This window comes from Lissotriton helveticus, chromosome 11 (assembly GCF_964261635.1).
Source record: "Lissotriton helveticus chromosome 11, aLisHel1.1, whole genome shotgun sequence".
NCBI lineage: Eukaryota > Metazoa > Chordata > Amphibia > Caudata > Salamandridae > Lissotriton > Lissotriton helveticus.
The window spans coordinates 79871568-79898358 of record NC_136072.1 but is presented as its reverse complement, the minus strand read 5'-3'; positions in this window follow the sequence as shown (position 1 = coordinate 79898358).

The window sequence follows — 26791 nt, the reverse complement described above, 5'->3', positions numbered from 1 at the left end:
GATTAACCCCTTCCATGCTTGTGACGGAACCACTCCATCACGAGCCACGGGAGGGCTGTGCTCATGACGGAGTGGTTCCATCATTCTGCGGCCGCTCCGCCCAGGCAGCACTGATTCCCCGCCTGTGTGGGCGAATTAGTGAGTGGGCGAAGTCGTGACGGAACCACTCCATCATAAGCACAGCCCGCCCGTGGCTCGTGACGGAGTGGTTCCGTCACAAGCATGGTGGCGCCGCGCGACCCCCCCCCCCCCCCCCCGTTCCCAGCGCCGTGGCAGAATTACTGCCGCGGACAAGGGGTTAAGTGCTGGTGCTGAGCACTGGAAACCAGTGGCACAAAATTAAGTACTGGCTTCAATACTATTGTGAAGGGGACATTTTCATGCAGGAGTTTGTGGGCATACACCTCTGCCCTCTGTTTAACAAAAATTGGTTCTCTGATGCTCGTTTACCTTTATTCTTGGCCTCTATGTTGAAAGCATAACAATTTAACAATTTGTGAACCCATACCTAGGGGCAACCTAATTGTCTCCTCCTTTCAGCGAGAGTGGCTACTGCCAAGCCTGCAATGTACCAGCAGGCTTGGCATCAATGTGTTGTGACAAGCATTTTTGCTTATAAACTGTGTAGGGAGAGACATCTACTAGTCTCTCCCTTTAAATTATTTGTCATTGCTCTGCAACCAGGCCCCTAGCTGCACCCAGGCATGCTTGGCTGGATGAACATGGAGTGTGTCATGGATGACTGAGGGCCAAGGGAAGCCATTTCACCTCCCATTTGTGAAGATGGAGTATAAAATGGATTGTGAAGGTAAATTACCAGGTGAAATATTTATATTGCAGTACTCCTTTAATGAATTCTTGAAGCCAGACTCTATGGTTTGGGAGGACTTGAGAACAAAGTTCCTTCAAACATGCAGAGATAGCCTTTCACGATCCTGCTCTTTTGTTCCCCCAGAGGTGCTTCCATCAACAGCTTTATAGATATAGAGCGTAAAGGTTCTCTCTGCTTTGACCCCATGTTTTTGTGTTTCTCAGGTGGCCTGCTCGCCCTTCCTTCTGACATTCAAATTCAAGAGCTGAGACTAGCCTACCTGTAAAGGGAAACACATCCAGGGGCGGCTCCTCTGCTATGGCAGAGGTGCGTCGCCGCACTGCTTTCAAGCAGTGCAGAAGCAAAAACATAAAATGATAATACCTTTCAGGTATTATCATTTTATGTTTGGCTGCGTTGCGGGTGGGCAGGTTCTGCTCTAAGAGCAGGGCAGTGGAGGAGTGATTTGGCCACTCCTAAAAGTGCGCAGTGACTGTTTAGTCGGCCCTCTCGAGCCGCCCAAACCAGTTATGCGCACTTTCCCACTTATCAATGCAGGCTGCATTACAGCTTGCATGGAGAACATGCCCACCCCACCAGCCCCTGGCTTAGCGCCGTATCACGGCACTCACACCAATCACAATGCTTCAATTGCAGCGTTGTGATTAGCTTAAGGGGGGGGGGGGGCTTGGCTGCCTGCTACCTGTTCCTGAAATTGGAAGCAGGAGAGCAGGAGCAGCAAAGCAGGACTGGGCGGCGGCAAGGTAAATGGTTTTTTTTACTTTTATTTTTGCCATCCCTCCTGCAATCACGATCCCCTCCCCACAACCTCACCCACCCTCCCCACTACCCGCGAGTCATGCCAGCTGCTGCTGAACACAATGTGGGTCAATTTCCTAGAACCAGAACTGTCCTTGGAGAGTCAACAACCTCTGTCTGCAACTGCGGTATAAGAAAGGGACTGAAACCAGTGGCGGCTGGCATGTAGGCAGAATGGGGGGAACAGGCATATGTGGTATCAGTGCGTGCATGTATGCAAGGTGAGTGGTGGGTGTAAATAAAAAGAAAAAACACTGACCTTGTTTGCCGCACGACCTCTAACATTCGACATCCTCCTCGCTCTGATATCTTGTGGCTCCAGTAAATTCCCATAAGCAATCCGGTCGCTGCTCTCATGCTGGTAACCAGCATGAGAGAAGCGCTAGGATTGGAAGGAGCAGCTCATCTCAGTTCTCTCAAGAGTGCTGGAGGCATGTGCTTTCTCTAACCCAGCTGTCTTATGACATCTAGGTTAGAGAAGTTTATATAATGTGCATGTCTGGCTGCCCATTGCAAGACAGCTGGCCAAAAAGACATGCACACTTTAAAGTGAAATGCACAGCTCCCTGCTGCCACTCAGCAGCAAGGAAGGAAAATAAAATGCTAATAAATTAACTTCAATACCATTTTATTTTTCACTCCTTGGAGGCATTTTGGGAAGTGGGACAACACTCCTCCATCCTAATGGAGGAGCCACTCCTGATTGAAACACTGAAACCCTATGTCATTATTCAAACACTTCTCACTGACTGAGTTATCCTGATAAAGTGTACCCTTGCCATGTATTTATACTAAACTCAAGCCTATTGCAACCTAAATCTTCAGTATAATATGGGTAACACCATGTGGGGAATATGCCTAGGCAACACCCCACAGGGTACTTGAAAAATGTCTGTAATCTAGAGCTAGTAACTTAGAAAGAAGGTTTCCCAACCAGGCCTTGGATGACTAGCCTGCCTTTCTGCTCAGAAACAGTGGAGGTATTTCAGCTGGGATAGACTTCCAAGGATGGAGCTTAACATGAGTTGCCTGGCTGGACAAGCTGCCCAGAGAGAGAACTAGTCTGCATTGTGAAGCCCAGGTGGGGACTAGCAATGCAAAGACTTGTTGTGAACTGATGTTTGCCAAATGTGTGCCCCTGTCAAGTCTGCAAGAGTGGTTCAATCCTCATCCATGTCCTCAGAAAGTTTGGTGTGGCTGCACCACATCCTCTATGTACTCCGAGGATCCTGAAACATTGCTTGAAGTGGGGATTGCAGAGCACGCAGAACTGGCTAGAACCGTGAATGGCAGTACCTTTTTATTGGTAAAGAATGTACCTGCCACTTCAAAGAATTCCTCTGTGCCACTTGCCCCCTCAACATTACTATGACTCAAACATGATGGGCCACAGGATGCAGGAAAATCTTAGCCCCCAACGAAAATCTGCCGCAGTGGCGCAGCATGGGTGTAGCTACAGGGGCGGTTGCCCTGGGCACAAAAATTCTTGTGGGCGCAAAAGGGGAGCAACATTTTTTTAAAAAAATGGAAGGCACTTGCCTTGCCATGGCTACACTGCTGTCCTGCAGCACTGGTGTTTGAAGACTTCAGGGTTGGCTGTCATCCACTTTGGGTGGGAGGGGTTGTTTTGGCTTATGAATACTTTGCGAAAGACCACAAATGCTCTGCAGACTGACTGCAACTGCTCTGCCATCCACCGAGGAGTGTGAGAGGAGGCAGTTCAGGTGGCACGAAAGCCTCAACAAGGCAGCCGCAATTGGTATTGCCCTCCCTCCCGCAGAAACTCAGCCATCACCGCAGCTATCTTAAATATTGATCCCAATGGGACAGCCAGGTATTGGTGTTTACCTAGGGCATAGCCAGACTATAACACACAAAAATAGATGAAAAGGGCACCGATGGGCTCACGCCCTCCCTTGTTCATAAAATCACAACACAAAAATTGATGTGACACATGTTTTTCCTTAAAACCGGTTCTTCACAAGTTTTCCTGGGGTTAAAGAACTCCCTCCGGCCAGCCCCCTGTGAGGTTGAATCTGCCCTGTAGTACCATCTTACCAGGGTGGGACGAGGTGGCAAATGATGAAGCATGTCACATTACGTGAGTGAGCCATCCTGATCCAATTCTCGGAATTGCCCTCTTACTGGGATTTAGAGTGACAGTAGGTAGCTATGATCACATTTGTGCATAGCCAGAACGAACATTATCGCATTTTGGCCACATTGTTTGGCTTAACAGACAATACCATCTAGGGCCCGATTCACAGAATGAACTTAAGACCCAATCCTAAACTTACTACTATTTTGGTATTCACAGAATGTACTTACTACTTTTGGCATTCACAGAATGCACTTACTACTTTTGGTATTCATAGAATGAACTTACTACTTTTGGTATTCACAGAAGTTAGGATTTTGTCTTAAATTTGTCTTAAGACAAACTTAAGACAGACTTAAGACAGACTTAAGTTAGGATTTTGTCTTAAGTCTGTCTTAAGTCTGTCTTAAGTCCGTCCAGGGCCGGACTGGCTACCGGGCAGTTGTGTGTGCTGCCGTGCTGGGGGCCAATTTCGTTGATGGGGACCTGCGTGTGCAAAACGAAATTCGTTTTGCTTTTTTTATTTTAAATCGCACGCAGGTCCCCATCAACGAAATAAGCCCCAACCACAGAGAAATTAGCCTCTAGCTCGGCAGTACACACAACTGCCCGGTAGCCAGTCCGGCCCTGAGTCTGTCTTAAGTTTGTCTTAAGTCTGTCTTAAGACAAATTTAAGACAAAATTCTAACTTCTGTGAATACCAAAAGTAGTAAGTTCATTCTGTGAATACCAAAAGTAGTAAGTTCATTCTGTGAATACCAATATAGTAGTAAGTTTAGGATTGAGTCTTAAGTTCATTCTGTGAATCGGGCCCCTAGACAGGTGCAGAATCATCAGATGAAGAGTGCAGTCCAATTCCTGAAATTGTCACCAATTCCTGTAGTTATTAGTATTTGATGCATCAGTCACGATTTCTACGAGTGGTTTTTCAAAGAAAAATATTATTTTTCTTAATCAAGTTAAAAGAGTTGCTGGACAATTTAATTATAGAGCGTTACTTTGCAATTTATAAAGTTTTGATTTTTTTTAGTCCACATCACCTCCACGGGTAAGCCTTGGATGGCTCAGGCCGCTACAGTGAAGTGTTTAGGGGGATATAGTAAGTGCTCAGTTTTCAGAATTGATGGCTATCGGCCACTGGAAATTGGAGGTAAAAATCCCAGTGCACTCAACTGGGACCCATTGCCCCTGCACAATTTTTTTTGTAAATTCCAACTTGTCTCACTTTTGTGGCACTTTGCACATTTTGTGATAGCTTCTCAGAAATTAAGACAAATTTGTATTCCTGGAAAAATTGAATTCTCAGTCACACCTTCACCAGCCTGTAAGTCTATTTAAATCCAGTTTGCCTTTGTAAACACTGTTGTACTTTTTCAGTGGCCAAGCTGTGCAGTTTGTTCAATTCTCACCATGCCAGCCATCGCATTTATCACTCTTTTGTTAACAGATTTGAGAAAATAAAGATAATTGCAGCTCCTACTGCTAAGCCTGCAGCTGACAATGCTGACATACCCGAGAGGAGATGGAGGAAGAGGGATGGCATTTACTGTACATAGATGATGTTTTTGACTTGAGCTCCGAGCAAGTTTTGAAAGGCAATTATCTAGACGTGCAGAGCATCATAAACTCTGGGGCGAATAAAAGCGGAGCTGGAGTCTGCTATTAATTTAAGCACATTGGTGCCACCTTTGTGAAATCTGGTTCCTTTTTTTTTTTTTGCAATTGACTTCTTTCCAGGAGACAATTTTGCAGTCAAATGTTCGTTGTATTCTACTGCAAATTCTGGATGGTATGTCGGACGATTTAAAGTACCTATAGAACTACCAAAACTTGCCAGTGTTAAGTGGCACTGGATGCACTAATTTCAGGCAATTTATGCAGTCCACCCAAACTAACGCGAAAAGATTTTCTGCCATGGAATACTGACCGACTCTCTTAGGCCGCCTTTCCAAGTTGAAAGATAAGTAGCAGTGTTTTTAAATTTTATTCCGATTCAATTAAAACAACTTTTTCTCAAGTTAAAGGCATGTCTGTGAGCCAATTGGTGTATTCTTGCTTTTTTGTCTATGTTGGTCCCCGGGGAAAGCAGGGTCGCAGACCAGTCTTCCCCCGGGGATCTTCGGACGGATGGAAGGACAAGGTGGGGGACAGGGGCCATAAGGGAGGGTTTAGGGGCGGGCCGGTGGTGCCTATAAAGGTGCATGGGTGGGAGGTTCCGGCCTCTTTCCCAACACCTCACACCACTGGGGTAGGGTCTTAGGGAGGGATTCTTTGCAGAATTTAGTGGTAGTTCATTAGTGGTTTAGAATAGGACCTGAGCTTAGTTTTTTGACGGAGACATATGGAGCAGTAAGAGTAGGCAGTTTGTTCCTTGTTACAAAGCGGTTCATTCCCAAGTAGATGGCCGACCCTGGATAATGACAGGGTGAGCGAAGCACTGTGTGTCCTTGGGCAGGCTGGCCAGGCGGCACTCCTCCGTTCCGGCGTGGAGGAGGCGTGGGTCGGCATGGTTCGGCCCACACGGATCGCGTCGGCCGGCGTTGCAGCAGCAGTAGCGGTGTGTGTGGAGGAGCCGCTAACCGCATAGAGAACCTCTGGGCCCAGAGGGCGGGGCCAAGGTAAGACTGCCCAGACGAAGCAAGGAGGCAGGCGACAGAGCCTGCCCATGCAGCTGGAGCTTGTATCCAATGTTGAGATATGCGGCGGGGCGGAGCAAGTGTGCGAGTGCCCTGCGACACTGAGCTCGGGCGCCGATTAAGCCAGGAAGAGCGTGGGGCTCTAGGGGCAGAAAACATCCTGCTGAACCTCTCTTGCAAGCCTCCCACAGGCGATGCTGAAAGGGATGAGTCAGGCTGGAAGGGCCCTGCATTCAAAAAGTCAAAGAAGGCGGGGACACATGGTAAGGGACAGGGGGCATGCCCCAGCAGCTTGGGGAATGCAGCACCATCTGGGGAATTTTGGAGGGACAGGGGAGGGGGTGTGTTTCTTCCAGCCTTGACTCGCTGGGAGGGTCTTTCAATAGAAGAACAAGCATTTACAATGCAACGGTTTCGCCTTTGCCAAAGTTAGAGCTATTGGCATTGTAAATGACAATATTTTTATTTATGTGTTGGTTTTGAAAACAGATAAATAAATGGCATTGTCATTTACATTGCCAACAGCTTAATGTCTTGCAAATGTAAGACCTATTGTACCCTACTGGATTTCACTGAAGAAATTCAGAGTCTGGTCTGCAGGTGTCACGTGACAGATGCCCAATTGACAGCTGAGGGGGTTAAATCGTGCTGGGGTGGCACATTAAGGCAACGCTTGCTGAAAGCACTACACTACCCTACTGGAGTGTCAGTCTTTTTGGACATGGTCCACTCACTCATCTTGAAACAGGAAGCTCGCCACCAGTTCCACAAAAAATACCGTCATTAAATCTTTCCTTTTTAAGGGTTGGACATTTCAGTTGGCGTCTGCTCTCAGTCACGCTCGTCTTGTCGCCCATTGTCAATCACGCGCCTCTCTGTGCCTGGCTGTCAAGTGCCAGCGCCATCCTAGTGCGCATCTTCAGTCAGCCACGGTGTGCTAGCCAACCGAACTGCATTATGGGATGGCATGGTGGGTTAAAGAACCTGTTTTACAAACATGTGTCCGTGCTTGTGAGGAGGTAGTGCACCTGTTGAGGGAGAGAGAGTGTGTTTGCATATGTGCGTGCATGCATGTGTGTGTGTGAATAAGCACTTCCAAGATTTAGTGGGACTAGAGTTTTTATCTACAAATCATTGTTTTCAGCTGTGTTCTAATGGAATCAAAGCAACACTACACCCCCCATAATGCATAGTGTGATCACATAAAAGTACAGAACTGGAAAGAGTGTCCATAATGACCAGCAAGACGGTTTTCACCCTAAGAAGGATGTGCTTCAGTCTCCAGTGCCACGGGCGAGTGGAAAGACACACTGTGCTGGTGGATGTTGGACAGGCCACATGAAGGGCTCGCTCCCTCCCCGCAGGACAGGGCCCGGGCCACCGTCAGCACCATTGCCCGGCCCAGCCGCCATCTTGGACACGGCACCACGCGGCCGCGCGGCCTCAGCCCGACCCCAACCCTGGGCCTGTCCAGGCCCCGACATCCCGGCACCACCCTCCACCCAGGAGGTGAACGACCCACTTGGCAGGTCAATGGGAGTACGAAGTGTCGACGGCTCTCCCCCGCCAGGTGCCGAGCACCCCCAGCCTCCTCGGGCGCTGGCTCCACCCCCCTGCTGGGTGTCTGGACTCCCTCATCCCAGACCTCCCGACCTCCAAGAGCGAGGGTCCGGACATCAAAGGGCGCCAGACCTATAACTGAGGCAGCCCCAGGACAGGAAGGCAGTTGTATCCTGGAGTCGAGAGACACCGCGACGAACTCATCCTTGACGGACTGTTGGCGCTGCCACAGCCCTGCCTTGTGAACTATTGTCCTGCCTGCTGGCGCTGCCGCGGCCCTCTGCAACCTTCATCCTCGTGGGACCTGCTGGCGCTGCCGCGGCCCTCTGCAACCTTCATCCTCGTGGGACCTGCTGGCGCTGCCGCGGCCCTCTGCAACCTGCATTCTCGTGGGACCTGCTGGCGCTGCCGCGGCCCGTTGTAACCTTCATCCTCGTGGGACCTGCTGGCGCTGCCGCGGCCCGTTGCAACCTGCATTCTCGTGGGACCTGCTGGCGCTGCCGCGGCCCGTTGTAACCTTCATCCTCGTTGGGACCTGCTGGCGCTGCCGCGGCCCGTGCCACCTACGACCCCTTCGGGACCTGCTGGCGCTGCCGCGGTCTGACCCATCCGAACACCGAGCTCGAGGATTGTGAGCTATCACCGTTACACACCCGTACCCGTGGGTACCAAGACTGTCCCGCTACCCCCTTCCCTTACTAGAGACTAGAATTGAGAGGATCATCGTGTCCTGATCGCCCTGTATCGTACCACTCTACTACCCGAAGTGCCTATAAAAGGTGTTACCATAAGCTTTGTGTGGTGTCCATCTGTGGGGGGGAAGTTACCTGTCTGTGCGATCACTCTGCTCGGCCGACCCTCCAGGTCCCCGTCTAACATTGGTGGCTAGCGGCGCGATCCGAACCAACGCGTACCGTACAGACAGTAACTCACCCTACGACTAAAACCACAATGACGACCAAGGAGAGCGGATCGGCGGAGAAGTTCCAGATGGAAAAGCTGGAAGAATACAACCACCGAGAGCTCAAACAATTTTGCATGGACTTAGGCATTGCTACCACCGGGCTAAGCACAAAAGAAGACTTCAAAAACGCCCTAGAGGCCTGGACAGAGACAAATACCGCAACCCCCCGGGACCCCGCAGCCCCGGAAGTCAACACCACCCGGACGGAGGAACGGAGACCAGGCCCCTCCCATGAAGAGATCCAGGAGCGGGAAAAAAATAGATTACACGAGTTAGACTTGGCACGACTCAGATTAGACGGAGAGTTGAAACTGGCGGAACAAAAAATAAACTTAGAACACTTACGGCTCAGAGAAGAGCGAGAGGAAAAACAGAGACAGAGAGACCTCGAAGAAAAAAGACTGGCATACGAGCACGAGTGCAAACTAGCGGAGATAGAAATACGCAAACTGAACAAAAACCTAGGGGTGCCCGAGCAACCGCACTCCCCGGGTCCTACCGAGCAGAAGGTCCACATCCCCAAGGATGTGGTCCGAGAATATCACCGGAACGACGACATACAGCAGTGGTTCAAAGCCTATGAGATTGCCATGACCGCCCACCGGGTCGCTCGAAGTGACTGGGGAGCCGGTCTATGGGGGAGATTCGTCAACGAGGGTCGTGATGCCCTGCTGCAGCTTCCGGACCATCAAATGACGTCCTATGACCATATGAAGGCCGCCCTCCTCAGTCGATATGGACTTACACCCGAAATGTACCGCCAGAGGTTCCGCAACTGCACCCGGATCCCAGGTACGACGTGGTTGGAATACGTGAACTATTTCAGCCGAGCCTTCGAGGGGTGGATCAAGGGTAACAACGTAACCACCTACGAACAACTCTTCAATCTCATTGTGTGGGAGCACCTCTCCAACAACTGTTTCGTCGAGCTCAGGCAGCACCTCCTCGACAGTAAATTGACTGAACCCCGGCAGCTCGCCACCGAGGCTGACCGGTGGGAGAGCACCCGAGTGGCCCGGAGTGGGCCGAATGAGCAGAACAGAACCAACCAAGGTCACCATCGTCCCCGAGGAGGAGGAGGAGGCCCGGGCCGGGGCAGAGACGCCGCCCCGGCCGCACCCACGAACGCCACCCCGGCTCCAGCAGGCCGGGGAAACCCCCCGATGCGCCCGGGGTTCCGAGCTAACGTGACGTGTCATCGATGCCAGCGAGTCGGCCACTATGCCAGTGACCCGACCTGCCCGAAGAACCAGGTCCCCGGGCCCCGCCAGATGGCGGCCGCCGCCCTGGGAGAAGAACAAATCTCCGAAGACACGGAGACCTATGAGTCGGAGCAGTTCGAGTGGGAACCCGCCGCCATGACCCTGGCATGCCTGGGAGGAAGAGACATGGTCCCGCGGACTCCCCTGCCCGCCAACACTCGGAAGTACAGCCAATGGGTGAGCATCAATGGGCGCAAGGCCGAGGCCCTGCGTGACACCGGGGCCAGTGTGACGGCCGTCCGCTGTCACCTGGTGACCCCAGAACAAATCCTACCAAACGTACTTTGCCCCGTCCGATCGGCAGACAACTCGGAGAGCCTGTGTCGGATGGCCTGCGTCCCCTTCGAATGGGGAGGAGTGTCCGGCATGCTGAAAGTAACTGTCCGTGACGATGCCCCCGTAGACTGCCTCCTGGGGAACGATCTCGAGAGCTCCCCGTGGGCCGCCGTGGAAAGAAGAGAGCATCTGGGGATGTTGGGTCTCCCGGACTGGGCATGCGTAACCACCCGGTCCATGGCCACCCGCACCCTCCCTAGACCAGAAGAACCAGAATGGGCAGCGCCTCCGCCCTCGATCACTCCAGAAGAAGACTTCCCCCAGACCGACCACCCGGACCCCACCCCAGAGGGGTCCACACAGCCCCCCGAGCTTCCCGACCTGGCTCAGTGGCGTCAAGAAGGGGGGCCCACCCAGGAACAATTCCGACAGGAGCAAAAGACCTGCCCCTCCCTCGAGGGATTGCGACAGCAAGCGCTCGCCCAGAGCCAAGGAGACACCACCGGGGCCCACTGGGTTTATTGGGACAATGATCTCTTGTACAGCGAACAGAAAATCGCAGAACTGGGGGCCGGGCGAGTGCTGGTGGTGCCCCTCCACTTCAGAGACTTCCTGTTGAACCTAGCCCACGATGTCCCCCTGGCCGGGCACCTGGGCCAAGACAAGACCTACCACCGCCTGGTGACTCACTTTTTTTGGCCCAAAATGAGGAACGATGTATCCAACCATTGCCGGTCCTGCCCGACCTGCCAGGCCAGTGGGAAGAGCGGCCGCAAACTCAAGGCACCCCTACAACCATTCCCCGTGGTGACCACCCCGTTCGAAAGGGTGGGAATAGACATTGTGGGGCCCCTGGACCCCCGAACAGCACAGGGACATCGCTTCATCCTGGTCCTGGTGGATCACGCTACCCGCTATCCTGAGGCGGTCCCCCTTCGTACGATAACAGCCCCAGTAGTGGGTCGAGCCTTGATGGGGATCTTCTCTCGAGTGGGCTTCCCCCGAGAAGTCGTCAGCGACAGGGGTACGAACTTTATCTCAAAATACATGAAGTCCCTCTGGCAACAGTGTGGGGTCACCTACCGATTCACGACCCCCTATCACCCTCAAGGGAACGGACTGGTTGAGCGGTTCAACCGCACGCTCAAAGGGATGATTGGGGGGTTGGAAGAGCCCCTCCGTCGCCAGTGGGATGTGCTACTACCGTGCCTTCTCTTTGCCTACCGAGAAGTCCCCCAGAAGTCCCTCGGCTTCAGCCCTTTCGAACTCTTGTATGGACACCCGGTGCGAGGCCCGCTCAGCCTAGTCAAAGAAGGCTGGGAAATGCCCCCTCTAAAGAACCCTCCAGATGTTTTCAAGTACCTCCTAACCCTCCGCAACCAGACCAGAAGGTTCAGAGAGATGGCAAAAGCAAACCTGGAGGCCAGTCAGGAGGACATGAAAAGGTGGTACGATAGAAATGCATCCTCCATCGAATTTGAACCCGGTCAACAAGTGTGGGTAATGTCTCCCACCGAACCATGCGCCCTGCAAGACAAATGGACAGGGCCCTTCAAAGTAATCGAGCGCAAGAGCCCTGTCACCTATCTCATCGATATGGAATCTTCCCGAAACCCTCTCCGGGTCCTCCACGCTAATAGACTGAAACCCCACTTTGTACGCTCCGAACTCAGCCTCCTGATGGCAACCGACAATGGAACCGAGGAGGACTCCGAACCCCTCCCTGACCTCCTACGGTCACGGGAGAAGGACGGCTCCGTGGACGGGGTCCGACTCTCGGAGGCCCTCACCCTGGAACAGCGCCAAGGCTGCCGAGTCCTCCTGCTACAGTTCTCCACCCTGTTCTCCCTCACCCCGGGGGTCACCCCCTGGTGCTTACACGACGTGGACACGGGAGACAGTCCCCCTATCCGCCATCGGGCCTACCGCGTACCAGATCGGGTACAGGCCTGCATCCAAGAGGAGGTGGCCAAGATGCTCACCCTCGGGATCATCGAGCCCTCAGACAGCCCCTGGGCCAGCCCAGTGGTACTGGTCCCCAAAGCGGCCGCCCCCGGCACCACGCCGGAGCTCCGGTTCTGCGTCGACTACCGGGGCTTGAATGCGGTCACCAGAACAGACGCACACCCCATCCCCCGAGCAGATGAACTAATCGACCGCATGGGAGCTGCCCGCTACCTCAGCATCTTCGACCTGACAGCGGGCTACTGGCAGATCGGTCTCACACCCCGGGCCCAAGAACGATCGGCATTCTCTACCCCGGATGGCCACTATCACTTCAAGGTCATGCCATTCGGCATGAAGAATGCCCCAGCAACCTTTCAGCGGCTAGTAAACCAGGTCCTGGCAGGACTCGAAGGATTCAGCGCCGCCTACCTGGACGATATCGCTGTGTACAGCCACCACTGGTCCGACCACCTCCACCACCTCCGAGAGGTGCTACAGGCCCTCCAACGAGCTGGCCTCACGATCAAGGCCAGCAAATGCCAAATTGGCCAGGGGTCCGTGACCTATCTCGGGCACCAGGTGGGAAGCGGTCTGGTGGCCCCTCTGCAACTCAAGATCGCGGCCATCCAGTCGTGGCAGTCCCCCATCACCCAGACCGAGGTCCGCGCCTTCTTGGGACTCACGGGCTACTACCGACGGTTCGTGAGGGACTATGGCAGCATCGTAGGGCCCCTCACGGAACTCACCTCCAAAAACCAACCAAAGAAGGTCAACTGGACCCCAGACTGTCAAGCGGCCTTCGAGAAGCTGAAGGCCGCCATGTGCTCCGCCCCGGTGCTCCAGGCCCCCGACTACAGTCGAGAATTTATCGTCCAAACAGATGCCTCCGACCATGGCGTTGGGGCAGTCCTTTCCCAGCTGAACCCCGAAGGACTTGACCAGCCAGTGGCTTTCATCAGCAGACGGCTCCTGGCCCGAGAACGACGCTGGAGCACCATCGAGAGGGAGGCCTTCGCCGTGGTGTGGGCCCTCAAAAAGCTCCGGCCTTATCTCTTCGGCACCCACTTCCGGGTCCAGACCGATCATCGACCCCTGCAATGGCTCATGCAGATGCGGGGGGAAAACCCGAAACTACTACGTTGGTCCATCTCCCTGCAGGGGATGGACTTCACTGTGGAACATCGACCCGGCCAGGACCACGCCAACGCGGATGGCCTGTCCCGCTTTTTCCGCCTCGACGAGGAGAGTCCCCAAGAAGATGGGTGACTCTCCCCGCCTTCAGCTGGGGGGGACGCATGTTGGACAGGCCACATGAAGGGCTCGCTCCCTCCCCGCAGGACAGGGCCCGGGCCACCGTCAGCACCATTGCCCGGCCCAGCCGCCATCTTGGACACGGCACCACGCGGCCGCGCGGCCTCAGCCCGACCCCAACCCTGGGCCTGGCCAGGCCCCGACATCCCGGCACCACCCTCCACCCAGGAGGTGAACGACCCACTTGGCAGGTCAATGGGAGTACGAAGTGTCGACGGCTCTCCCCCGCCAGGTGCCGAGCACCCCCAGCCTCCTCGGGCGCTGGCTCCACCCCCCTGCTGGGTGTCTGGACTCCCTCATCCCAGACCTCCCGACCTCCAAGAGCGAGGGTCCGGACATCAAAGGGCGACAGACCTATAACTGAGGCAGCCCCAGGACAGGAAGGCAGTTGTATCCTGGAGTCGAGAGACACCGCGACGAACTCATCCTTGACGGACTGTTGGCGCTGCCACAGCCCTGCCTTGTGAACTATTGTCCTGCCTGCTGGCGCTGCCGCGGCCCTCTGCAACCTTCATCCTCGTGGGACCTGCTGGCGCTGCCGCGGCCCTCTGCAACCTTCATCCTCGTGGGACCTGCTGGCGCTGCCGCGGCCCTCTGCAACCTGCATTCTCGTGGGACCTGCTGGCGCTGCCGCGGCCCGTTGTAACCTTCATCCTCGTGGGACCTGCTGGCGCTGCCGCGGCCCGTTGCAACCTGCATTCTCGTGGGACCTGCTGGCGCTGCCGCGGCCCGTTGTAACCTTCATCCTCGTTGGGACCTGCTGGCGCTGCTGCGGCCCGTGCCACCTACGACCCCTTCGGGACCTGCTGGCGCTGCCGCGGTCTGACCCATCCGAACACCGAGCTCGAGGATTGTGAGCTATCACCGTTACACACCCGTACCCGTGGGTACCAAGACTGTCCCGCTACCCCCTTCCCTTACTAGAGACTAGAATTGAGAGGATCATCGTGTCCTGATCGCCCTGTATCGTACCACTCTACTACCCGAAGTGCCTATAAAAGGTGTTACCATAAGCTTTGTGTGGTGTCCATCTGTGGGGGGGAAGTTACCTGTCTGTGCGATCACTCTGCTCGGCCGACCCTCCAGGTCCCCGTCTAACAGTGGAGAAGAAGAAGAAGTACAAGTGTCCATAGAAGAGAAGTAGAGGGGATGCACTCTCCATTCCCTATGCACTTTCCACTCCCTATGCACCCTCCACTCTCCACTCCGTATGCACTATCCACTCCCTATGCACTCTCCACTCCCTACGCACTCTCCACTCTCCACTCCCTACGCACTCTCCACTCTCCACTCCCTACGCACTCTCCACTCCCTACGCACTCTCCACTCTCCACTCCCTACGCACTCTCCACTCCCTACGCACTCTCCACTCTCCACTCCCTATCCACTCTCCACTCCCTACGCACTCTCCACTCCCTACGCACTCTCCACTCTCCACTCCCTATCCACTCTGCACTCCCTATGCACTCTCCACTCTGCACTCCCTATGCACTCTCCACTCCCTATGCACTCTCCACTCCCTATGCACTCTCCACTCTGCACTCCCTATGCACTCTCCACTCCCTATGCACTCTCCACTCCCTATGCACTCTCCACTCCCTATGCACTCTACACTCTCCACTCCCTATCCACTCTGCACTCCCTATGCACTCCCTACGCACTCTCCATGCTGCACTCCCTATGCACTCTCCACTCCCTATGCACTCTCCACTCTCCACTCCCTATGCACTCTCCACTCTGCACTCTGCACTCTCTATGCACTCTCCACTCTCCACTCCCTATGCACTCTCCACTCTGCACTCCCTATGCACTCTCCACTCCCTATGCACTCTCCACTCCCTATGCACTCTCCACTCTGCACTCCCTATGCACTCTCCACTCCCTATGCACTCTCCACTCCCTATGCACTCTCCACTCTCCACTCTCCACTCCCTATGCACTCTCCACTCTCCACTCCCTATGCACTCTCCACTCTGCACTCCCTATGCACTCTCCACTCCCTATGCACTCTCCACTCCCTATGCACTCTCCACTCCCTATGCACTCTCCACTCTCCACTCTCCACTCCCTATGCACTCTCCACTCTCCACTCCCTATGCACTCTCCACTCTCCACTCCCTATGCACTCTCCACTCCCTATGCACTCTCCACTCCCTATCCACTCTCCACTCCCTATGCACTCTCCACTCCCTATCCACTCTCCACTCCCTATCCACTCTCCACTCTCCACTCCCTATGCACTCTCCACTCTCCACTCCCTATGCACTCTCCACTCTCCACTCCCTATGCACTCTCCACTCTCCACTCCCTATGCACTCTCCACTCTCCACTCCCTATGCACTCTCCACTCCCTATGCACTCTCCACTCCCTATCCACTCTCCACTCCCTATCCACTCTCCACTCCCTATCCACTCTCCACTCCCTATCCACTCTCCACTCCCTATGCACTCTCCACTCCCTATGCACTCTCCACTCTCCACTCCCTATGCACTCTCCACTCCCTATGCACTCTCCACTCCCTATGCACTCTCCACTCCCTATGCACTCTCCACTCCCTATGCACTCTCCACTCCCTATGCACTCTCCACTCCCTATGCACTCTCCACTCTGCACTCCCTATGCACTCTCCACTCCCTATGCACTCTCAACTCCCTATGCACTCTCCACTCCCTATGCACTCTCCACTCCCTATGCACTCTCCACTCCCTATGCACTCTCCACTCCCTATGCACTCTCCACTCCCTATGCACTCTCCACTCCCTATGCACTCTCCACTCCCTATGCACTCTCCACTCTGCACTCCCTATGCACTCTCCACTCCCTATGCACTCTCAACTCCCTATGCACTCTCCACTCCCTATGCACTCTCCACTCCCTACGCACTCTCCACTCTCCACTCCCTACGCACTCTCCACTCCCTACGCACTCTCCACTCTCCACTCCCTATGCACTCTCCACTCCCTACGCACTCTCCACTCTCCACTCCCTATCCACTCTCCACTCCCTACGCACTCTCCACTCCCTACGCACTCTCCACTCTCCACTCCCTATCCACTCTGCACTCCCTATGCACTCTCCACTCTGCACTCCCTATGCACTCTCCACTCCCTATGCACTCTCCACTCCCTATGCACTCTCCACTCTGCACTCCCTATGCACTCTCCACTCCCTATGCACTCTCCACTCCCTATGCACTCTCCACTCCCTATGCACTCTACACTCTCCACTCCCTATCCACTCTGCACTCCCTATGCACTCCCTACGCACTCTCCACGCTGCACTCCCTATGCACTCTCCACTCCCTATGCACTCTCCACTCTCCACTCCCTATGCACTCTCCACTCTGCACTCTGCACTCTCTATGCACTCTCCACTCTCCACTCCCTATGCACTCTCCACTCTGCACTCCCTATGCACTCTCCACTCCCTATGCACTCTCCACTCCCTATGCACTCTCCACTCTGCACTCCCTATGCACTCTCCACTCCCTATGCACTCTCCACTCTCCACTCTCCACTCCCTATGCACTCTCCACTCCCTATGCACTCTCCACTCTGCACTCCCTATGCACTCTCCACTCCCTATGCACTCTCCACTCCCTATGCACTCTCCACTCCCTATGCACTCTCCACTCTCCACTCCCTATGCACTCTCCACTCTCCACTCCCTATGCACTCTCCACTCTCCACTCCCTATGCACTCTCCACTCCCTATGCACTCTCCACTCCCTATCCACTCTCCACTCCCTATGCACTCTCCACTCCCTATCCACTCTCCACTCCCTATCCACTCTCCACTCTCCACTCCCTATGCACTCTCCACTCTCCACTCCCTATGCACTCTCCACTCTCCACTCCCTATGCACTCTCCACTCTCCACTCCCTATGCACTCTCCACTCTCCACTCCCTATGCACTCTCCACTCTCCACTCCCTATGCACTCTCCCCTCCCTATGCACTCTCCACTCCCTATCCACTCTCCACTCCCTATCCACTATCCACTCCCTATCCACTCTCCACTCCCTATCCACTCTCCACTCCCTATGCACTCTCCACTCTCCACTCCCTATGCACTCTCCACTCTCCATTCCCTATGCACTCTCCACTCCCTATGCACTCTCCACTCCCTATGCACTCTCCACTCCCTATGCACTCTCCACTCCCTATGCACTCTCCACTCCCTATGCACTCTCCACTCCCTATGCACTCTCCACTCTGCACTCCCTATGCACTCTCCACTCCCTATGCACTCTCAACTCCCTATGCACTCTCCACTCCCTATGCACTCTCCACTCCCTATGCACTCTCCACTCCCTATGCACTCTCCACTCCCTATGCACTCTCCACTCCCTATGCACTCTCCACTCCCTATGCACTCTCCACTCTCCACTCCCTATGCACTCTCCACTCCCTATGCACTCTCCACTGCCTATGCACTCTCCACTCCCTATGCACTCTCCACTCCCTATGCACTCTCCACTCCCTATGCACTCTCCACTCCCTATGCACTCTCCACTCCCTATGCACTCTCCACTCCCTATGCACTCTCAACTCCCTATGCACTCTCCACTCCCTATTGTTAGACGGGGACCTGGAGGGTCGGCCGAGCACAGTGATCGCACAGACAGGTAACTTCCCCCCCACAGATGGACACCACACAAAGCTTATGGTAACACCTTTTATAGGTACTTCGGGTAGCAGAGTGGTACGATACAGGGCGATCAGGACACGATGATCCTTTCAATTCTAGTCTCTAGTAAGGGAAGGGGGTAGCGGGACAGTCTTGGTACCCACGGGTACGGGGGTGTAACGGTGATAGCTCACAATCCTCGAGCTCGGTGTTCGGATGGGTCAGGCCGCGGCAGCGCCGGCAGGTCCCGAAGAGGTCGTAGGTGGCACGGGCCGCGGCAGCGCCAGCAGGTCCCAACGAGGATGAAGGTTACAACGGGCCGCGGCAGCGCCAGCAGGTCCCACGAGAATGCAGGTTGCAACGGGCCGCGGCAGCGCCAGCAGGTCCCACGAGGATGAAGGTTACAACGGGCCGCGGCAGCGCCAGCAGGTCCCACGAGAATGCAGGTTGCAGAGGGCCGCGGCAGCGCCAGCAGGTCCCAACGAGGATGAAGGTTGCAGAGGGCCGCGGCAGCGCCAGCAGGCAGGACAATAGTTTCACAAGGCAGGGCTGTGGCAGCGCCAACAGTCCGTCAAGGATGAGTTCGTCGCGGTGTCTCTCGACTCCAGGATACAACTGCCTTCCTGTCCTGGGGCTGCCTCAGTTATAGGTCTGGCCCCCTTTGATGTCCGGACCCTCGCTCTTGGAGGTCGGGAGGTCTGGGATGAGGGAGTCCAGACACCCAGCAGGGGGGTGGAGCCAGCGCCCGAGGAGGCTGGGGGTGCTCGGCACCTGGCGGGGGAGAGCCGTCGACACTTCGTACTCCCATTGACCTGCCAAGTGGGCCGTTCACCTCCTGGGTGGAGGGTGGTGCCGGGATGTCGGGGCCTGGCCAGGCCCAGGGTTGGGGTCGGGCTGAGGCCGCGCGGCCGCGTGGTGCCGTGTCCAAGATGGCGGCTGGGCCGGGCAATGGTGCTGACGGTGGCCCGGGCCCTGTCCTGCGGGGAGGGAGCGAGCCCTTCATGTGGCCTGTCCAACATGCGTCCCCCCCAGCTGAAGGCGGGGAGAGTCACCCATCTTCTTGGGGACTTTCCTCGTCGAGGCGGAAAAAGCGGGACAGGCCATCCGCGTTGGCGTGGTCTTGGCCGGGTCGATGTTCCACAGTGAAGTCCATCCCCTGCAGGGAGATGGACCAACGTAGTAGTTTCGGGTTTTCCCCCCGCATCTGCATGAGCCATTGCAGGGGTCGATGATCGGTCTGGACCCGGAAGTGGGTGCCGAAGAGATAAGGCCGGAGCTTTTTGAGGGCCCACACCACGGCGAAGGCCTCCCTCTCAATGGTGCTCCAGCGTCGTTCTCGGGCCAGGAGCCGTCTGCTGATGAAAGCCACTGGCTGGTCAAGTCCTTCGGGGTTCAGCTGGGAAAGGACTGCCCCAACGCCATGGTCGGAGGCATCTGTTTGGACGATAAATTCCCGACTGTAGTCGGGGGCCTGGAGCACCGGGGCGGAGCACATGGCGGCCTTCAGCTTCTCGAAGGCCGCTTGACAGTCTGGGGTCCAGTTGACCTTCTTTGGTTGGTTTTTGGAGGTGAGTTCCGTGAGGGGCCCTACGATGCTGCCATAGTCCCTCACGAACCGTCGGTAGTAGCCCGTGAGTCCCAAGAAGGCGCGGACCTCGGTCTGGGTGATGGGGGACTGCCACGACTGGATGGCCGCGATCTTGAGTTGCAGAGGGGCCACCAGACCGCTTCCCACCTGGTGCCCGAGATAGGTCACGGACCCCTGGCCAATTTGGCATTTGCTGGCCTTGATCGTGAGGCCAGCTCGTTGGAGGGCCTGTAGCACCTCTCGGAGGTGGTGGAGGTGGTCGGACCAGTGGTGGCTGTACACAGCGATATCGTCCAGGTAGGCGGCGCTGAATCCTTCGAGTCCTGCCAGGACCTGGTTTACTAGCCGCTGAAAGGTTGCTGGGGCATTCTTCATGCCGAATGGCATGACCTTGAAGTGATAGTGGCCATCCGGGGTAGAGAATGCAGATCGTTCTTGGGCCCGGGGTGTGAGACCGATCTGCCAGTAGCCCGCTGTTAGGTCGAAGATGCTGAGGTAGCGGGCAGCTCCCATGCGGTCGATTAGTTCATCTGCTCGGGGGATGGGGTGTGCGTCTGTTCTGGTGACCGCATTCAAGCCCCGGTAGTCGACGCAGAACCGGAGCTCCGGCGTGGCGCCGGGGGCGGCCGCTTTGGGGACCAGTACCACTGGGCTGGCCCAGGGGCTGTCTGAGGGCTCGATGATCCCGAGGGTGAGCATCTTGGCCACCTCCTCTTGGATGCAGGCCCGTACCCGATCTGGTACGCGGTAGGCCCGATGGCGGATAGGGGGACTGTCTCCCGTGTCCACGTCGTGTAAGCACCAGGGGGTGACCCCTGGGGTGAGGGAGAACAGGGTGGAGAACTGTAGCAGGAGGACTCGGCAGCCTTGGCGCTGTTCCAGGGTGAGGGCCTCCGAGAGTCGGACCCCGTCCACGGAGCCGTCCTTCTCCCGTGACCGTAGGAGGTCAGGGAGGGGTTCGGAGTCCTCCTCGGTTCCATTGTCGGTTGCCATCAGGAGGCTGAGTTCGGAGCGTACAAAGTGGGGTTTCAGTCTATTAGCGTGGAGGACCCGGAGAGGGTTTCGGGAAGATTCCATATCGATGAGATAGGTGACAGGGCTCTTGCGCTCGATTACTTTGAAGGGCCCCGTCCATTTGTCTTGCAGGGCGCATGGTTCGGTGGGAGACATTACCCACACTTGTTGACCGGGTTCAAATTCGATGGAGGATGCATTTCTATCGTACCACCTTTTCATGTCCTCCTGACTGGCCTCCAGGTTTGCTTTTGCCATCTCTCTGAACCTTCTGGTCTGGTTGCGGAGGGCTAGGAGGTACTTGAAAACATCTGGAGGGTTCTTTAGAGGGGGCATTTCCCAGCCTTCTTTGACTAGGCTGAGCGGGCCTCGCACCGGGTGTCCATACAAGAGTTCGAAAGGGCTGAAGCCGAGGGACTTCTGGGGGACTTCTCGGTAGGCAAAGAGAAGGCACGGTAGTAGCACATCCCACTGGCGACGGAGGGGCTCTTCCAACCCCCCAATCATCCCTTTGATCGTGCGGTTGAACCGCTCAACCAGTCCGTTCCCTTGAGGGTGATAGGGGGTCGTGAATCGGTAGGTGACCCCACACTGTTGCCAGAGGGACTTCATGTATTTTGAGATAAAGTTCGTACCCCTGTCGCTGACGACTTCTCGGGGGAAGCCCACTCGAGAGAAGATCCCCATCAAGGCTCGACCCACTACTGGGGCTGTTATCGTACGAAGGGGGACCGCCTCAGGATAGCGGGTAGCGTGATCCACCAGGACCAGGATGAAGCGATGTCCCTGTGCTGTTCGGGGGTCCAGGGGCCCCACAATGTCTATTCCCACCCTTTCGAACGGGGTGGTCACCACGGGGAATGGTTGTAGGGGTGCCTTGAGTTTGCGGCCGCTCTTCCCACTGGCCTGGCAGGTCGGGCAGGACCGGCAATGGTTGGATACGTCGTTCCTCATTTTGGGCCAAAAAAAGTGAGTCACCAGGCGGTGGTAGGTCTTGTCTTGGCCCAGGTGCCCGGCCAGGGGGACATCGTGGGCTAGGTTCAACAGGAAGTCTCTGAAGTGGAGGGGCACCACCAGCACTCGCCCGGCCCCCAGTTCTGCGATTTTCTGTTCGCTGTACAAGAGATCATTGTCCCAATAAACCCAGTGGGCCCCGGTGGTGTCTCCTTGGCTCTGGGCGAGCGCTTGCTGTCGCAATCCCTCGAGGGAGGGGCAGGTCTTTTGCTCCTGCCGGAATTGTTCCTGGGTGGGCCCCCCTTCTTGACGCCACTGAGCCAGGTCGGGAAGCTCGGGGGGCTGTGTGGACCCCTCTGGGGTGGGGTCCGGGTGGTCGGTCTGGAGGAAGTCTTCTTCTGGAGTGATCGAGGGCGGAGGCACTGCCCATTCTGGTTCTTCTGGTCTAGGGATGGTGCGGGTGGCCATGGACCGGGTGGTTACGCATGCCCAGTCCGGGAGACCCAACATCCCCAGATGCTCTCTTCTTTCCACAGCGGCCCACGGGGAGCTCTCGAGATCGTTCCCCAGGAGGCAGTCTACGGGGGCATCGTCACGGACAGTTACTTTCAGCATGCCGGACACTCCTCCCCATTCGCAGGGGACGCAGGCCATCCGACACAGGCTCTCCGAGTTGTCTGCCGATCGGACGGGGCAAAGTACGTTTGGTAGGATTTGTTCTGGGGTCACCAGGTGACAGCGGACGGCCGTCACACTGGCCCCGGTGTCACGCAGGGCCTCGGCCTTGCGCCCATTGATGCTCACCCATTGGCTGTACTTCCGAGTGTTGGCGGGCAGGGGAGTCCGCGGGACCATGTCTCTTCCTCCCAGGCATGCCAGGGTCATGGCGGCGGGTTCCCACTCGAACTGCTCCGACTCATAGGTCTCCGTGTCTTCGGAGATTTGTTCTTCTCCCAAGGCGGCGGCCGCCATCTGGCGGGGCCCGGGGACCTGGTTCTTCGGGCAGGTCGGGTCACTGGCATAGTGACCGACTCGCTGGCATCGATGACACGTCACGTTAGCTCGGAACCCCGGGCGCATCGGGGGGTTTCCCCGGCCTGCTGGAGCCGGGGTGGCATTAGTGGGTGCGGCCGGGGCGGCGTCTCTGCCCCGGCCCGGGCCTCCTCCTCCTCCTCGGGGACGATGGTGACCTTGGTTGGTTCTGTTCTGCTCATTCGGCCCACTCCGGGCCACTCGGGTGCTCTCCCACCGGTCAGCCTCGGTGGCGAGCTGCCGGGGTTCAGTCAATTTACTGTCGAGGAGGTGCTGCCTGAGCTCGACAAAGCAGTTGTTGGAGAGGTGCTCCCATACAATGAGATTGAAGAGTTGTTCGTAAGTGGTTACGTTGTTACCCTTGATCCACCCCTCGAAGGCTCGGCTGAAATAGTTCACGTATTCCAACCACGTCGTACCTGGGATCCGGGTGCAGTTGCGGAACCTCTGGCGGTACATTTCGGGTGTAAGTCCATATCGACTGAGGAGGGCGGCCTTCATATGGTCATAGGACGTCATTTGATGGCCCGGAAGCTGCAGCAGGGCATCACGACCCTCGTTGACGAATCTCCCCCATAGACCGGCTCCCCAGTCACTTCGAGCGACCCGGTGGGCGGTCATGGCAATCTCATAGGCTTTGAACCACTGCTGTATGTCGTCGTTCCGGTGATATTCTCGGACCACATCCTTGGGGATGTGGACCTTCTGCTCGGTAGGACCCGGGGAGTGCGGTTGCTCGGGCACCCCTAGGTTTTTGTTCAGTTTGCGTATTTCTATCTCCGCTAGTTTGCACTCGTGCTCGTATGCCAGTCTTTTTTCTTCGAGGTCTCTCTGTCTCTGTTTTTCCTCTCGCTCTTCTCTGAGCCGTAAGTGTTCTAAGTTTATTTTTTGTTCCGCCAGTTTCAATTCTCCGTCTAATCTGAGTCGTGCCAAGTCTAACTCGTGTAATCTATTTTTTTCCCGCTCCTGGATCTCTTCATGGGAGGGGCCTGGACTCCGTTCCTCCGTCCGGGTGGTGTTGACTTCCGGGGCTGCGGGGTCCCGGGGGGTTGCGGTATTTGTCTCTGTCCAGGCCTCTAGGGCGTTTTTGAAGTCTTCTTTTGTGCTTAGCCCGGTGGTAGCAATGCCTAGGTCCATGCAAAATTGTTTGAGCTCTCGGTGGTTGTATTCTTCCAGCTTTTCCATCTGGAACTTCTCCGCCGATCCGCTCTCTTTGGTCGTCATTGTGGTTTTAGTCGTAGGGTGAGTTACTGTCTGTACGGTACACGTTGGTTCGGATCGCGCCGCTAGCCACCAATGTTAGACGGGGACCTGGAGGGTCGGCCGAGCACAGTGATCGCACAGACAGGTAACTTCCCCCCCACAGATGGACACCACACAAAGCTTATGGTAACACCTTTTATAGGTACTTCGGGTAGCAGAGTGGTACGATACAGGGCGATCAGGACACGATGATCCTTTCAATTCTAGTCTCTAGTAAGGGAAGGGGGTAGCGGGACAGTCTTGGTACCCACGGGTACGGGGGTGTAACGGTGATAGCTCACAATCCTCGAGCTCGGTGTTCGGATGGGTCAGGCCGCGGCAGCGCCGGCAGGTCCCGAAGAGGTCGTAGGTGGCACGGGCCGCGGCAGCGCCAGCAGGTCCCAACGAGGATGAAGGTTACAACGGGCCGCGGCAGCGCCAGCAGGTCCCACGAGAATGCAGGTTGCAACGGGCCGCGGCAGCGCCAGCAGGTCCCACGAGGATGAAGGTTACAACGGGCCGCGGCAGCGCCAGCAGGTCCCACGAGAATGCAGGTTGCAGAGGGCCGCGGCAGCGCCAGCAGGTCCCAACGAGGATGAAGGTTGCAGAGGGCCGCGGCAGCGCCAGCAGGCAGGACAATAGTTTCACAAGGCAGGGCTGTGGCAGCGGCAACAGTCCGTCAAGGATGAGTTCGTCGCGGTGTCTCTCGACTCCAGGATACAACTGCCTTCCTGTCCTGGGGCTGCCTCAGTTATAGGTCTGGCCCCCTTTGATGTCCGGACCCTCGCTCTTGGAGGTCGGGAGGTCTGGGATGAGGGAGTCCAGACACCCAGCAGGGGGGTGGAGCCAGCGCCCGAGGAGGCTGGGGGTGCTCGGCACCTGGCGGGGGAGAGCCGTCGACACTTCGTACTCCCATTGACCTGCCAAGTGGGCCGTTCACCTCCTGGGTGGAGGGTGGTGCCGGGATGTCGGGGCCTGGCCAGGCCCAGGGTTGGGGTCGGGCTTTGGCCGCGCGGCCGCATGGTGCCGTGTCCAAGATGGCGGCTGGGCCGGGCAATGGTGCTGACTGTGGCCCGGGCCCTGTCCTGCGGGGAGTGAGCGAGCCCTTCATGTGGCCTGTCCAACACCTATGCACTCTCCACTCCCTATGCACTCTCCACTCCCTATGCACTCTCCACTCCCTATGCACTCTCCACTCTCCACTCCCTATGCACTCTGCACTCTCCACTCCCTATGCACTCTGCACTCTCTACTCCCTATGCACTCTCCACTCTGCACTCCCTATGCACTCTCCACTCCCTATGCACTCTCCACTCTCCACTCCCTATGCACTCTCCACTCTCCACTCCCTATGCACTCTGCACTCTCCACTCCCTATGCACTCTGCACTCTCCACTCCCTATGCACTCTGCACTCTCTACTCCCTATGCACTCTCCACTCTGCACTCCCTATGCACTCTCCACTCCCTATGCACTCTCCACTCCCTATGCACTCTCCACTCCCTATGCACTCTCCACTCCCTATGCACTCTCCACTCCCTATGCACTCTCCACTCCCTATGCACTCTCCACTCTCCACTCCCTATGCACTCTCCACTCTCCACTCCCTATGCACTCTCCACTCTCCACTCCCTATGCACTCTGCACTCTCCACTCCCTATGCACTCTCCACTCTCCACTCCCTATGCACTCTCCACTCTCCACTCCCTATGCACTCTGCACTCTCCACTCCCTATGCACTCTGCACTCTCCACTCCCTATGCACTCTGCACTCTCTACTCCCTATGCACTCTCCACTCTGCACTCCCTATGCACTCTCCACTCCCTATGCACTCTGCACTCCCCACTCCCTATGCACTCTGCACTCTCCACTCCCTATGCACTCTGCACTCTCCACTCCCTATGCACTCTGCACTCTCCACTCCCTATGCACTCTCCACTCTGCACTCCCTATGCACTCTCCACTCCCTATGCACTCTCCACTCTGCACTCCCTATGCACTCTCCACTCCCTATGCACTCTCCACTCTGCACTTCCTATGCACTCTCCACTCTGCACTCCCTATGCACTCTCCACTCCCTATGCACTCTCCACTCCCTATGCACTCTCCACTCCCTATGCACTCTCCACTCCCTATGCACTCTCCACTCCCTATGCACTCTCCACGCACTCTCCACTCCCTATGCACTCTCCACTCCCTATGCACTCTCCACTCTCCACTCCCTATGCACTCTCCACTCTCCACTCCCTATGCACTCTCCACTCTCCACTCCCTATGCACTCTCCACTCCCTATGCACTCTCCACTCCCTATGCACTCTCCACTCCCTATGCACTCTCCACTCCCTATGCACTCCCTATGCACTCTCCACTCCCTATGCACTCTCCACTCCCTATGCACTCTCCACTCCCTATGCACTCTCCACTCCCTATGCACTCTCCACTCCCTATGCACTCTGCACTCCCTATGCACTCTCCACTCCCTATGCACTCTGCACTCCCTATGCACTCTGCACTCCCTATGCACTCTGCACTCCCTATGCACTCTGCACTCTCCACTCCCTATGCACTCTGCACTCTCCACTCCCTATGCACTCTCCACTCCCCACTCTGCACTCCCTATGCACTCTGCACTCCCTATGCACTCT